This window comes from Sphaeramia orbicularis, chromosome 2, assembly GCF_902148855.1.
Source record: "Sphaeramia orbicularis chromosome 2, fSphaOr1.1, whole genome shotgun sequence".
Taxonomy (NCBI): Eukaryota; Metazoa; Chordata; class Actinopteri; order Kurtiformes; family Apogonidae; genus Sphaeramia; species Sphaeramia orbicularis.
The window spans coordinates 16,705,981-16,722,107 of NC_043958.1; the positions used below are offsets into that span (position 1 = coordinate 16,705,981).

The following is a 16,127-nucleotide window of genomic DNA, read 5'->3' on the forward strand; positions in this document are numbered from 1 at the left end:
ACTTGGCACATATATAGAGGTAATTGATATGCTGACATCAGCACATGCATAGACATGATGACATCAGCTGGATCGATGCCAAAACAAGCTACAGTATGTGCGATGGGTGGGGCTTGTTGTGCCTGGCACCACTTGTTTCTTCTTAGATTCATCATTTGAAACCCTCTTTCTCTTTCTGTTTGGCATTTAGGTCCAACTTGGGAAGCTCTTGGACGAGTTCTTTGGGTGTTGACCTTGATCTTAATTTTCAGATTTGGATGGCAACGTTGACCCACATTTTTCAGGTGTGTTGAGTCTGTTTGCATGACAATAAAAATGTGATAACAGGGAATAATCAAATAATTGTAATAGTCAGATCTGATGCGTTTACATGCACTTCAGACATGCAATAATTGAAAAACTTCCTATTATTATTTCCTGCTCACTTGACTATATCACTTCTGTTTTCTAAAATGTTTTTTTACACATATGCTGATGTAAAATTACAAAATAAATCAGATTAACAAGTATACATACACAAAAACATCTGAGTATTGGGGAGAAATCCAGGGGTGTTAATCTGATTTCTGATAATCAGATTACTGATATCTAATAAAGGATATCAGATTATGCTCTTTACATGATCACTTAAATAATCTGATAACTCTATAAATCGGATAATAATAGGAGTTTTAGTGTGAATGTAAATGGGCAGAGGGTTCGTTACAACATTCTAAACTGGTCTTGTTATACCTGTATGTACTATCATAAAATAGCCCACCTATATACAACCATTATGGTTGCAACTAATGTAAGTGTTGCAAGTTTTACATTTTTTATCCATAGTTAATTAAGACTTTACGATGTTTTAAATGAAAGGAGAAATTGTGAGGAATTGACTGAAAATATTCTACATCCTAATACATCGTGCCACCTTGATATGAGATAATCTGGTGTCATTATGTGACATTTTGGTTACATTTCACAGCCCTGGTGCCAGTGTCAAATCTCTCTCCTCTACTATTTCTTTCAATCTGTTCTAGTCTGTTCTGCTGTTCACTTTCATTTCTGTTTGTCTGTTTTTTGTTGAAACCCACTCAAACTCCTGACACTGCTGCTGCTGCTGATACCAAAGCAGCTCTTGTTTGTTCAGGTAGCTCTATCCTTCTCCACCCCCCCACATCCACATCCACCGCCACCACCACAGGAGCTGCTCTGAGGAGGAGGAGACCTAATATCTGCAGACATCTATGGCCGCCGCCCAATCTGTTGCACGCTCCATTCATTTCACGCACTGCCAGAACTGCTTTGTAATTATCCTGATATTGATGAAGGCTGATTCCAGTAGGTAATCGCTGGCAGTTCAGCTGTTTTTACGCATCTCAGCAAAATGTCTCTATCCATTACCAGTGGCAAATTAATTTCCACTCAATGACCATACTTGTTGATAATCTGCACACTGGTGTATGTGTGTGGAGCAGAAGAGGGATGAGTTATGTCTGTCAGAGCTCTGAACTGTAGCATATAACTTGGTTTACTTCACACAAGGATCACTGTGGGGGTTAGTTTGATAATACATTGGAGCATAACACCCTGCTAATATGCATTCTTCATCAATATCAATTCTAAATGACATATATAATACAAACTGCAGTAAGAGTCACTGTAGAAATTGTGTAAATGTCCCAACTAAAGTAAGAAAAATGAAGATTTCTGCCTGGATATTGACCAGAACTGGAGAAACTAGGAGAAACCAAAATAAGAATAGAAATAGTTGAAATGACAGAGACAGAAAAGAACAGAGGGTTAAAAATATAATGTGTCACATGACATAAGGTTACTTTACACGTTGAAAACTCTGTTGTTAATGTCACTGATCATATTTCAGTCCATTGATCACTTTGTTGGATGGTGTACAGACTGCCAGAAAATGACAAATGTTGTAAAAAATGTTAATCAGGGTGAGTTGATTGGTTCAAAACCCAAAGATATTAATTTTACTGACACAGAAAGGGGGGGGGGGGGGACAGAAAATAATCACATTTGAGAAAATAAAATCAGAGAATTCTGACTTTTGAGTGATCAAGCACTTGGATTTAGAATGAAAATGATATAATTAAGACAATAATATAGAAATAGGGATTGAAAAATGGGACGAAGAATGAAAATTGGAGAGTAATGGAAAGTGGGAATAGGAAATGGAGAGCACATGGACATAAATATCAGCAATAAAAATAGAATTAGACATTGAAACAGATAAAGGATCAGAGATGTAACAGAAGGAGTAGACATAACTGGGAAAAAGAAATATGACAGACATGAATAAGACATTGGAGAATAAAATGGAATAGTAGCAATAAGAGAATACGTTGGGATAGAAATAAGAATCCATATAGAAACTGAAAGAAAGAATTAGAGGATGATCCATAATTGGAATAGGAGGAGAAAAGGCCAAAGAAAACTGAAAATATGAACAGAAATATAAAACTAGAAGCACTTGGAGAGCGCAGACCTCCGCCAAGGCTGATCAGTGGCCCCCCCCCGTGGACCCCCCCACGCCAAGGAGGTTATGTTTTTGCCAGGGTTTGTTTGTCTGTCTGTTTGTCTGTCCGTTAGTGTGCAACATAACTCAAAAAGTTATGGACAGATTTTGTCTGCGCCCCCCCCGTGGGCCCCCCCACCCCCGATCACCACCAAAATTTAATCATTTCTTCCTTATCCCATTTCCAACAAACCCTGAAAATTTCATCAAAATCTGTCCATAACTTTTTGAGTTATGTTGCACACTAACGGACAGACAAACAAACAAACCCTGGCAAAAACATAACCTCCTTGGCGGAGGTAATGAAGGCAATGGATTTCCTTAAATTCTTGAGGTGATGAATATAATAGTCAAATATTCTCCAACTTAACTTTGTCACCACTTTCACATGTACCTCATTTGGTCCATATCTTCCGGTTTGAGCTGAACCAAACCTTCCTCTGGACCATGGTGTGAACCAAACAACTGGTTCCAGGTGGTCTCGGACTACATCAAACCAAATTATGCTTTGGTTCATGTTCAGTGCATTGTACAGACTCAGACCAATTCCAAGAAGTTACACAAGGATTCATCACAAAACAAAGTTAAAAACGAGGCAAATGTTCCAACAGTCAGATGTATAACTGTATGTCAAGAAAAATACGATGCATGTAGATGATGAGGACAGGATGTCTTAGTTTGCTATCAAAACTGCAGCATGAAAGCATAACTGAGTGTACATAATCTAACAAAAACATGAAGAATGGTCTAGACTGACTGTGAAAATGACCTAAACCTGGAAGTACAAGAGGCTGACGGCTAAGGTTTGACCTGAAATTCTGCACTGAATGCAAAGGCAGACTACATGTTTCTTATATATATACGTTGGCAGTTGAGATCTTGGATATGAATAAATGAAAAGATGATGAATCACCTTAATTTAAACCCCTGACTCCCCTATTTAAAGCAGTGTTTTCATTCATAGACAGTATGTTGATGTGCCTTGCTGGTTTACAGTATGTGCAGCTGAGTCTAAATGATCACTTAAATGCATCATCTCTACAACACCCTGTAAAGTATTGTGATGTATTGGAGATTCCTTCCGCCTCAGCACTATGGGTAAATAAATTCACTTTAAAAGAATAAATGAGCTTGAGCAAAGTGGCCCTTTGAGTCCCCATGTTTGTAGAGCAGCCATAATGGATTCTTTAGAGCCGTGAACGGTTTATAGGCATGACAGCCATGTTTCGGCACGATGGGCTTATCCCTACGCAAGGCGCTAAGGATATTAGGGAATCAGCGTAAAGCAGCATGGAAATGATGACTGGAGCAAAGCCTCAGCTCGCTGGTATTATAAGCCCTCAATTCTCCTGCACTCCATCCTTAGGAAAGAAAGGGGGGGTTGGGGGGTTGGGGGGTTGGGGGTGGACTTGGCACTGCTCCACTGTGTGATATCCTCCATTATTTCCTTGCTCCATCGCTGTTTTAGCCGTACAATTAAAAGGATGTCACTCAATCTGGGGATGGAGCGAAGTGAGGGGAGGTCAGCGACTCAGTTTGCGGTGTTTCCTGTAGGAATCCCTGTTACCCATAAGGAGAACCATTAGAACGCCTGGGTGGAAGCCCACTCTGTAATGTACCTCATACAGAGAGATGAAGCATCGCCTGCATGTGCCAAGCATCAGATTCTTTAAATTTACTCTAATCTTGTCTGCATGAGTGCACCATTTTCAACACTTCCAACAAAAATCTTTCTTTTTTCAGGTCCGTGGTCACGGATTTGTCATTTTGTCAAAGCTGAGAAGTAAATACAAGGAGAATATCTGAAGAATGTGAGTGTTTATTTTTCTATTCTTACCTAAATATATGTACTTTCTAGGTTTTACATGTTCAAAGCAGACTCATTACTTTCGTGTAATGATTGAATTTGAATGAATTACCCATTATGTTTGGTGAATCTATTGGTCCATGAAACAAAATGACATAATGAAATGAAGGTGACATAAACGTAAAAGATGCAACAAAGCAATATAGACATAAAAAGGAGAGTGGAGCGTGGAGAAAAGGTGTCATAATGTTTAAGACACAAGGCTTCAACCGAGCATTAAATGTGCTGTTGTCAAGCCAGGTCTCATTGAACGTGCATTTAACCCGTATTAGATGTGAAGTAATGTTAACTCTAAACTATAAAGCAGAAAAGTAGTCAAATTAGCTAATTGCTGGATGTATTTTGTGGTGTGCATCTCTTTGTACTGTTGTGTTTGTAGTGTATTGGGCACAAGACAGATTAACCCATGCAGAAAAAGGAAAATAAGTGAAACCTTCCTGTACGTCACAGGATTCAGTCTGCCTCTTCTCAGTTGCTCAAATACAGTCCAATGTTACCATGTAGCCTAATAGCCAAATGGTGTTTGGTTGTGTACTGTTTAAATGAAGACCTTGTGTAAAACCCAGAGGTAAACAGCAATGAAAAAGGCTGAACAGGACCAAATTTTGTTACCTTTGACATTTGGTGCAGATTAATTGTCTGCTTTGTGTTCATTCTGGGTTCCTGAAAATGTCTGCATCTCACTCCAGGCCATTTGTTAACCCAGCAAAATGATTCAATAACATTAAGACGAGAAAATAAAATAAGTGTGATTGGCTCCAGGGATATGAACATAGTGACCCGGAGTCACTCTTTAATCCCCCAATGACAGCACAGCCTCGTGTCACCTGATTGGCAAAGTTTTCTGAGCCCATGTGCACTTATTTTTCCAGCACATATTCACACAGAAATTAAGTAAATACACTCAAATGATAATGCCAAATTAAGTACAGGGCACAGGGATATAATTGTACCATATTATCATTATTTCAGATTCCTTTTTGCCTAAATCAGTGTTAAATTAGTTCTTCTGTATGTAATTTTGAGTCACTAAGCTTTCTATGAATGTGAATTGTTTATTATAATCATATATATATTGGGTTTACAAAAGAAATTTGATGTTTCCATCACAAATTGTCACAACATCTTCAATATTTACCTATTTTTTCCCTGTTCCACAGATCGGTTACATGGACCAAACTGGGTCTTGGAAGTGTCATCAGTCGGCAGAGGTAAATATATAAAAGCAAAAATATCATATGTGAATACATTTTCATAATTAAAACAGATTAAATATGTTCTCTAGAATAGGTTAACTTCAGCAAAGGTAAGTGAATGTAGAGAAAAGGTCTCAGTAAAAGACACAACAACATTAAAATGATGTAACTAGATGGATGTGATGTAAAGATGAAAATGATGTAAAAGATACAACATGAGTAACATAATAATAATAATAATAATAATAATAATAATAATAATAATAATAATAATAATAATAAATTGCATTTATAAAACACTTTTCATTCAAAGGAATCTCAAAGTGCTGTGGAGAAAAAGAAATTACTTGAAGTATGAAAAAATAAAGTACTACATGTAAAACAAATGGTGTAAAAGATGTAATGAGATAAAAATCATGTAATAGAATAAACCAAAAATGAAAGAACAAGATGGATATGACGTAAAAGTTAAAAACAATTAGCCCATTTACATCCACACTAATACTCCAAAATCTGATTTCTGTAGTCATCATATTATTCAAGTGATCATGTAAACAGTATAATCTGATTATGGCAGTAATCTGATGTCTTCATGCATGGAAACCTATTAATCTTATTTATTTCATTCTTTTACATCTGCTCATGTGTAAAAAAAGAAATCGCAGAAAACAGAAGTGACATAGTCTAACGTGAGTGGAAGACAATAATAGGAAGTTTCTCAATTACCACATTTCTGACGTGCATGTAAACGCGTCAGGTCTGTTTACCGCAATTATCTGATTACTCCCAGTTATCAGATTTTTATGATCATGTAAACAGGCGCAGTGTAAACAATGCAATAAGATAATGCGCAAAATATACAGCGACATGTTGAGATGATGTATTTAATGGAGGCCAAAAGACTACATCTAAGGAGACACTGTATGCATGAAATAGTCTTCCAACTCATTAAAATGACATTAAAATCCAGGTTGGGCTGTATTATAGATCACTCCTTCCACAGGATGAAGGATTGAGTTATTAACTGATTATTCCAACTTGAATCCTTATCACGGCAGAGGTGTTACAGTACCTGAATGTACCATGGAGATATGGTAGAGGGGACACTAAGGTGCGGGTCTCACAACCAGGACCTGGATAAGCAGAATATAACATAGATGGATGGATGGATTTTCCAATAATTCATGTCAGAACACTTCACTTAATGCAATATTTTAACACTAAACCATTGCTTTTTAGTGGTTCCTGACCCAGTAAATATGACCTTGGGAACCATTTTGGATCAAGAGTCAACACTTGAAGAGCAAAGAAAACCAAGGTATTGAGAATTAGAATAAGTAGTTACATTTCCATCCAGCTGTTTTTTTTTTTTTTTTTAGCATTCTCAAAAAACATTGACAACTGATAAACTTCAAAATATCACAGAGGAGGTTTTATGCTTGGGAAAGTTGTAGCATCGATGAAAGGTATGTGCCATTGAAACAGATTTAGTGAATAATCGTATGTCTTCAATGTTCACTGATTTAATTTAAGAAACAAACAGGTCTGAATGACCATCATAAATAGAAACAGCAATGAAACGCCACCATGTATAAAGAGCTGCAGAAAACAAACGTTAGACAAATGCTTTGACAGAGCATGGAGGAGCTTGAAACAGCGTTGTATGATCCAGACCAGCAGTTTGGTTCAGAGGCTTCAGCTTTTTCTCATCACACCTATTAGTTTGGTCAGCTTCTCATTCAACAGCTGAGGTTGGACATTACTGGTCTCTACATCAAACTGGAAACATTTTAAACCAAACCAGCTCTTAAAGTATTGATATTCCAATCCAGCAAGTGGAAGTCATGTACCAAAACACACTTAGGAAAAACCAAAACCACCAACGAATCAACACCATGTATCCACAGACTCTTATCAATCAGTGAAGAAAGTATAAAGCTCATTGTTTACACACATCTGTATACTGGTATCAGCAAGTTTTCTTCTTCAAACTCAACTCATAGCTGCTTATTTTGTTTTGACAGTTGCTCAAAATAACACTGTGTCTTATAATCTACACATACTGCACGAGCTGATAGTTTACATTAGGGGGTTTCAAAATTTTTCACCACTTTATCATAAAAAAATAAATAAAAAATTCACAGACCACCAAGCCAGCCAGTTTTCCACTTCCACCCTAAAAACAACCCTTTTTAAACAGCCTATATCACAATATTATTATATTTTGTATATTACAAATTAAGTCTGCAGTATATTACAAATGGTGCTAACAGCTCGATGCTAACAGAATGTTTTTGCACCTTGTTGCTAACACTGGTCGTCGTTTCTCCAGCTTTGTTCTTCAGTCACAGATCCATTGTTGTGTTTTAGAACTGTTCAAGTCACTCTGTTTCCTTTCGTTTCACTCTTCGTTTCTTATTAGTTGGCTATTCTACTTCATTTCCACCACAACTGACAAGTCACGAGAGGTCTTTGTTATGACAATAGGCAACCTAGGTAACCTAAATGTATAGAGACAGCGACAAAACATGAGTTTGCATAGACAAATTCAATAAAAGTCTACTCTTAGGCTTATTTAGGCTACATTTGATTCGCTCTTAATTTAGAAAACAATTATCTGTATTCATAACTTTGCTTTGGAAGTCAGATGAGGGTGATGTGAGAAACACTGATATAAATTGGACTTTTTATGACATTCTCTCGCGGACCGCTTGGGGACGCTCATGGACCACCACACTTCGGGTATCACTGGTTTACATTATAGCTCTGTTAGCTTAGGTCTGTTTTTAGACTGAAAACTGCCCCAGTAAAACCACAAATTACCTCTGTTTTCTGTGCGGTTTGTGTTGTCAATAGCTGAATTAAATATCTGTTTGGAATCGTTCAAACAAAGTCAGAACTGTCGCAGTTTGGTCTGAACCGTGAATCTACAAACAGCAACTTAGCAAAGATAATAACATCATATTATAACTTAATACCGTCATGAGCTTCATAATCTAAGATGAAACGCTGCCATTTTATCATCAAACTCCATTCTTTTCATTTAAAGCTGAGTTCAGAGATGAAAACAACAGTGCTTCTAGCTTTTATGACTTTGTCACTTTCCATAACTCTGAAAGTTTCTTCATGGTTCTCATCCCATCTGGTCACTTTCTGATGCTTTGGTCAAAGCCCTTGTGGTGTTAGTTTTCTTCAGCTTGGGAGACCGGAAGAGTGACTCACTACTCCCTCTAGTGGTCACATAAAGACCATCAGTGTTCACAATTCAATACACTGAGATTATTGGCAGAACTACTCTAATTTTATTAATATTTGAAAGTAGAAATACTCCACGTAGCCTCTTTAATAGTCACATAATGTGAATGACTAGCAAATCACATACATTCACTTTTTTTTTTGCAGATTTTTGGCCATTTTTTAAAAAATGTGCGTGCTATATTTGGATAGAAACCATCCTACTAATAGCTGCGTACTCCTCACTTGTCAGATTCTGGGCTTTTTTTGAAACTATATTAAGTATATAGTTGCTAAACAAATAAATAAAGTCAAACTCCAGTCAGCACAGTGTGTTGCAGGGTTTGCTTGAGTCCACAGTGAGCTCACCAGACGAACATCTCCACCCATTCCACCCACGGTGCTCGGCCTGTCAGAGATGGACCACGGCAGAAGGATGATTAATATCCCACCTCTCACCCCCCACTGTGAATTAGAGACCACAGGTCGAAGCTATTTTTCTCGGTGAGCAGGAGCACGCTTGTGGCTAAAAAACGGGGCAAACACTGTTTATCATCTGCCTGACGACAGCCCTCCTCGGGGCAAATTAAGCACGTGGCCATATCGACTGGCACAGGCCGGGAGTCAGTGCCCCTTCACTTTGATTAATCTCCCCATGTTCCTGTTCCAACTCTATCAAAGTAATATAAGTGAAGACACACAGCATTGATCTGTAAACACAGCATAGCACTGTACAGTAAACACACACACAAACACACACACATACAAGAGGCCACACTCACTGTAGTCAAGCTTTTCCTCAAGTTATGGGATGTTTACATGAAGATGTTAACCCATTTTTAAAGTGAAAATTAGTAATACATTGTAGGTAATGCATGGAGAGGGCAACTGTGTTTTTTTATTGTCATGTTATTAAATGATTTCCTTGTGTCTTGAAAAGTTAAGTGTTAAAATCCAATGTAAGGAGGTTAAATTCTAAAAATCTTGTAAAATATAACAGACGTCATTGTTTTTTTTTCAGTTTTGGTTGTTGTAAAATTGGTTTAAGTGGCAAAAAGAGGCTTAAAAGTCTTAAATCTAAGTTGCTCCAGTTCTTAGGAGCGTTAGTCATTATTCTTAAATATGCTTATAATCAAAAAGTCATGACAGCATTGTAATAAATATAGACCTTCTGTATCCAATTTTCAGTTTTTGAGACAAAAATGTTAAGTTTTTGCAGTAAATTTGACTCACAGCTTGTCAACTGGTCCAAACACAAGTTGCAAGCCACTTAAATAAAATTTAAAACAAGAACAGAACAAGACAAAAATTTGGAGTTGTCAGTATTTATGGGTTTTTATGCTATTACTTTACTGGTCAGTGCCACTGGAGATCATATTGTTCTGTATGTGGCCCCTGAACTAAAATGATTTTGACACCCTTAATTTTTAATATTGTCAGTGTAATTTTTGCACCTCATCCCACAGGCCAAATAATAAGTCTCTAATAAGTCTCCTGCCTCATTTGCTGTGCCAGGTTTTGATTGAGAGCTTGTTTACCTGCTGAGTCAGACTTTCAGAGTTTTTATTTATTTAATAAAACACAGTTTTTCCTGAAAGACAGCTTGACAGTAGTTGTGGTTAACAGGTTCCACAAACACAATGGCAAAATGATTAGCTCTGACCCTTTGTACTCAAACAGCTCCTCCCCTTTTGTCCAAATATGGACACTTCTGGCACCAAAAAATCAACACAACAACAGCTAAATCACAAAGTACAGGCTTCAGAACAGCAGCTCACAAACCAATGAGTGAAAACACAGTCCCTCCATCCACTAATTATATACAGGCTGTGCTCTACTGTTGCTGCAGTAGAGGAGGAAAAGACAGGCGCTGAGGAATTGGAGAGAAGGCATGGAGGTTTTAGTGGAAAAAAACAACCCAAGTTCTCTGTAGTGAAACCAGTTTACAGGCAACAGAGACACAGTGCAACCCAAACTTTACACAATTACACAAATGTGTAAATGTTAGATGTTACATATTGAGATTAGATTAAAAAGACAGTTATGTGTTGAAACCAAACCATTATTACCAAATAAGATAGTGTTGGAATTAATAGAGTCTTATTGATTCCAGTGCAGTTATCACTTCTGTTTATCTGTCTGGTTCAATTTTTTTACTTACTCTTGATTTTTTTAGCTGAAAATGTAAGCCTCCACACTATTTTTATTTATTTTAGTTTAATTGACAGGGACATGCACAAAAAACATTCATCTCATGAAGGAAAAGATACATTGCACCAGATTTAGGCCATGTCTACATGAAACATCTTTTCCATCCATCCATTCCATCCATTCTATCCAATCTTTTTCTTTGTTGTTTTCAAAAAAGTGCTCCATAAACACGGAGTCGTTTCTGGAAATATCTGCGTCCACATGAAACCACTGAAAACAACTGAAAATGATGTAATACAAATGCCAGGCCTGTATGTGGCATTGTAATGCTTTAGCAAAAAGAAGACGTGGAACATGTGCATAAAGCTTGCTTGGTTCTACCGGGTTTGATCCAACGTTACCTCCTGGTTGCTCCTCTCCACGGTAGATCCAAAAGCATGTAGTGAATATGGTTGTTTGTTGCTCTTTGTGCTGAAAGAGGAGCTGAAGATTTTGATTCAGTATGTCCAATAAGCTCAATAGCTGTTGTAGCGTGAGCACTACTCTGTAGTTTTGAAGTGGCGTCATGCTTCTGGGGTGAAAGGTTAGAGAGGTGGGGCTATGACATCATCATTTTAGAAAAGTTGGGCTTAGGTCGTGCAGACGATGACATGAAACTGGCATTTTCAAATTCCTGCGTTCTGGGACCAAAGTTGCCATGTCAGTGACTGAAAACGCTGGTTTCGCGTGGATGAAAGACTTATCCGATACAATACATTTGTGGATACGACCAAAACCATCTTCGTATGGACAGGGCCTTAGCTACTAGCTGCTCTCTGTCTGCAAACACTTGCACATTAAAAGTACTAACTACAATTTGTAAGGTCAAATATACATACATAGGCTGATGACACCATGCCCTCACAACTCACTCCATATACAACTCACATCAGGCTTCGTCAGGCAGTTTGGATGGATCAGTCAACTTGGATACAGTTATTGAGTCCCATCGCTATGAAACAGTTGAATAAGACGCTTAACCACCTGCAGTGCAGCATCAAGAAGAGGACTTCATGTCAACAACACATGTAGCTTTGGGATGTCCTTTGAGGCCCTTCTTTATATTTCCCCAGAGAAATCAACATCATTTTGATCCCTGTGTATAAAGTCTGGCTAATAATGTTGCAATTTGTATTCTTATATTCAAGGAATGCTCACAAAATGTCGTGTTAATCCATTTCTGCATCGCCCAGCACGGACTACACCACATATGCAAAACAATCAGTTTTATGTGCAGTGTTGCCAGCCTGTTTGGCAGACAGTAACTGAGCATTTTTTAACTGTTATTTCTGATAACTCATGTGGATCTGCTGCTTTAAATCCTGTGGCGTGACATTTACAGTACCCCTCTTCCTATTGTCAGAGGTTTGGATTTTACACGGAAGACAGTTGCTGCATGCACAGTTTGCATTAAGCCGGACGGGGCATCGCAACGTCACATGTGCGATATTTTGGGGTCAAAAAGATCCTCTCCAGTTGTCTGTGAGTAGGAGTTGTCTGCATGCACAAAAAAACCCTGACATGGAGATCGTGTGGTATAAAAGCCTGGAGGAAAATAAATTACCCGTGGACTTTAAATTAAGTCAGTGCTAATTTGTTTTCTGAATAATGCATTTAACTAGCAGGGAACATGCATTGAGAGATAGTTTTTTAGAATTGTCTGATGGTGAAGTAGTAAAAGTGATGCGATGGACTGAGATATTTTTGTATTTAAGATGTGGCCTGGTGCCTGGTGTTAATTTGCAACCTCAAAAAATTGCACAAGAAATAGCTTTGGATCAGTGCAGATTTTGTCTTTGGCTGTTCCATGTGGCCAGCGTGTGTTCAGTTTCTATGACTGAACTGAACAGCACACGTTTTCAATGAGCTGAGACTTCATAATGTGTGTTCCAAAGATAAAACAGATGTGTGTCTGAAGTGGCCTCTGTAAGTTACTGTGCCAAATTGTTTTAAATTGTTCTACTCTCATTGAGATTTACACTTTTTTTAATTTATCTCATTTGTCACAGCACTGTTTTGTGATCTGTTGTCATGGCTTTTATTATCCAGGTCATTTGTCTTTTCTCTTTTTCAGCTGTTTCTGTTTTCTGAAAACGCAATCCCTCCTCTTGCTCTTCTTGAGATTTCTTCCATTTTTAACTCCTTAAATTAAAGTTTTTTAAGGGAGTTTTTCCTCATTTGAACTGAGAGTAGAATTATACATGAGGTCACACAATGCACAGACAATAAAGAAGGTACTTAAGATAAATTTTAGATAATGAAAAAGCTGAATATTTGGTTTGAAGAAATGCTTTTTTGGTTATTTTCCCTTTCTAACCACACATTAAAAAACGTGACATAAACATTCCCCAGGGATCTGTACTGGGCCCATTTATATTCTCTTTAAACATGACTGTAGACTGTGTGAAGCCTCTGTGACATTACCCCTTGGTTTGTGGTCTGACATTTGACATTTTAGGGATGACGCTCATGCCATTTGTGGTGTGTTTATTGAATGAAATTCAAGAGTATATGGTGGGCTTTCCGACAACCCCACAGAGTATGAGTCTGAGATGGAATGACCCTGAGCTTATAGAAAAGGTAGTATTTATACTGGTGATCAAAAGAGTTGGGAGGACACAATACACTTACAACACTAAGGGTGACACAGAGAAGCAAACCAGGGTCCTAAAGGTTGGGAGGGGGTACTGTATACCAAAGTCTCAACAAAGAGTCACAAAATGATAGGAAAGGGATATGTTATAGGGGTCATATTTTGCTAAACCCACTTTTATTAGTTTTTGGTACCTTTATTTGTGTATTTGGACCCTAATAGTTCCAAAAGTTTGAATTTGAACCCTCCATGTGCTGCAAAGCTATGCTTATATTCATTCTCGCAAAAGTCAAGTGGATTTCTACAACTTGTTTCAATTCCTGCTTAATTTGTTACGTTTTATACCTAGTTATGTCACGACATTCGCACATATAAGGTCAAGACTTCTGACGAACATTTCTCTGAGTGCGCCATAATTGTTTATCAGCAGCAGCGGTTGGAGTAAAAACTGAAAATACGTTCAGACTTCGAGCCGATGACTTAAAATGTTCAGTTGTTGGTTGTATTAACGAACGCAAGTGGTTGAACGGGACAGAAAGCATGGTCAACAACCTGGAGGGGGTGGGCTGTGAAGTGGCTCACTTGCATTTAAAGGGCCAGCGCTCAAAACGACTTTTTTCCTGTCATTACTCAGAAATAGGGTTGAAGATGGACCTGTGGAGTTGAATTAATGAAGAATTCAGACCCAAGCATAACATTTACAGTATATCTAGACCACAGGGAAATGTTTTAAAATGCATAGTTCCATTTAAAAAAGCAAACTATCACTCTTTAAAGGATTATCCATGTTCCATACTGGTGAGTATGGTGTTTACAAGCAGATAATCGTCCTCATTCACCATGCTAATGCTAATTTAGCTATTTAAAACTACAACAACTAACAGTGTCTTGTAAAAATGCAACTGGAAACATACAATTTTGTTTGATGACAGTAATGAATACACACACTAATTAACACTAGTTGGCTTAATTAACAGGCTAGCTGGCAGACCATAAGAATGACTGCGAACACTGGCTAATTACTGCTAACAGACTAGGTATTATAATTAAGAACTAGTAAATGTGTACAGACATCATCTGCCAACATGAAAACAAGATTATCAGAAAGACAGCAATTTTAACACGAATGGCCTCCAGGGGGATATTGGGAAGTTTTGGCCTAAAATTTGAAGTGCTCTCACAATGTCCATCTCTATATACAGTTGCAGAAAAAATTATTAGACCACCCTTGTTTTCTTCAATTTCTTGTTCATTTTAATACCTGGTACAACTAAAGGTACATTTGTTTGGACAAATATAATGATAACAGCAAAAATAGCTCATAAAAGTTTAATTTCAGAACTGATATCTTGGCATTTTCCATGGTTTTCTTGATAATAACCAAAATTACTTAAGTTCTTACGTCAATAGCTATGGCATTGTACTGACAAAACAGTGCTTTTCGGCGTTCCATGTTTTCTTTTCTGTCTGTTTTAGTCACATGATACCAACAGGAGTTAGTACTTGATTTGCATAACTACTGGTTTTGATGGTCTAATATTTTTTTTCCACAAATGTATATTTACACAGGTGAGTTACATACAAATTTACTCCCTGTAGGTGGAAAATTAGCTAAAGAGCCCAAGACCATTTTTTGTACCAGGTTGTAGACATTTATTTCTGTCTTAAACTTTGACATTGTATAATTTTGAGTGTATGGGTCTAATGGAGCCAGCATCAGCTCTCCATTCAAGGAACTACAGATTTTCCTGCGTCGTCTCTCAGACCCAGAGGATGTAATTTTGTACAATTCATAAATGATGCAGTTTCATATGTCACTGGTAAGTATAAAGACATGTCTTTTTTCCCTGTTGTTGCCCTTATTTTATTGCTATCTATTGATTCATCAGTGTTTTCTTATTTTTTTCTCTTATAGGTAAGAGACCATTTGAGAGCTGGTTGAAAAAAAGTCACTTTTTCACAGGCCAATCTTTTGTCCAACAAATGAAAACGTAAGTTTAACATGTGAAGAACATCATAAAATGCATGAATATCATACAGCGTAAATTTAGATTATCATTGTTGCATTTTTTTCCATTAAAGTGATTTTCTCTGAGGAGTTTATTTGAACTGACAGTCTTAGAATAGAAGAGGGTCAGACGATTATACTGTAAAACCACTTCAAGGAAATTTGAGGGTTATGTAAATAAACTAATAAATAAAATCCATTTGGACCTGATAAAACATTTTAACTACACACTTTTGTATCTTTTCTTACAATTATGTTGTTTTTGTCTCAGTATTCCATTTTAAAAACATTGTATTCATCTTGCTCACAGACTGACAGATGTGACAAATAAAAACAGATGTTTGTCTTATGTCTTTTTTCTTCATGAAATTCATCTTTCAGCCACGCTGTCATCATTTCAAACTCTGCACTAAATGCATTTGAGTTGTCCATCGTCATCATCTGTTCACAGTTTAAAAGAAAGCAGCTGTTAACAAATACAAGCTATAAAAAGTCAGGGCTATGGAGAAAGAAGATGA

At 37.3% G+C, this 16,127-nt stretch overlaps 1 protein-coding gene; it reads left to right on the forward strand.

The window, feature by feature from the left end:
• Positions 1 to 16,127, forward strand: part of LOC115434446 (ly6/PLAUR domain-containing protein 6-like) — a 1,359,089-nt gene that overhangs the window by 900,224 nt on the left and 442,738 nt on the right.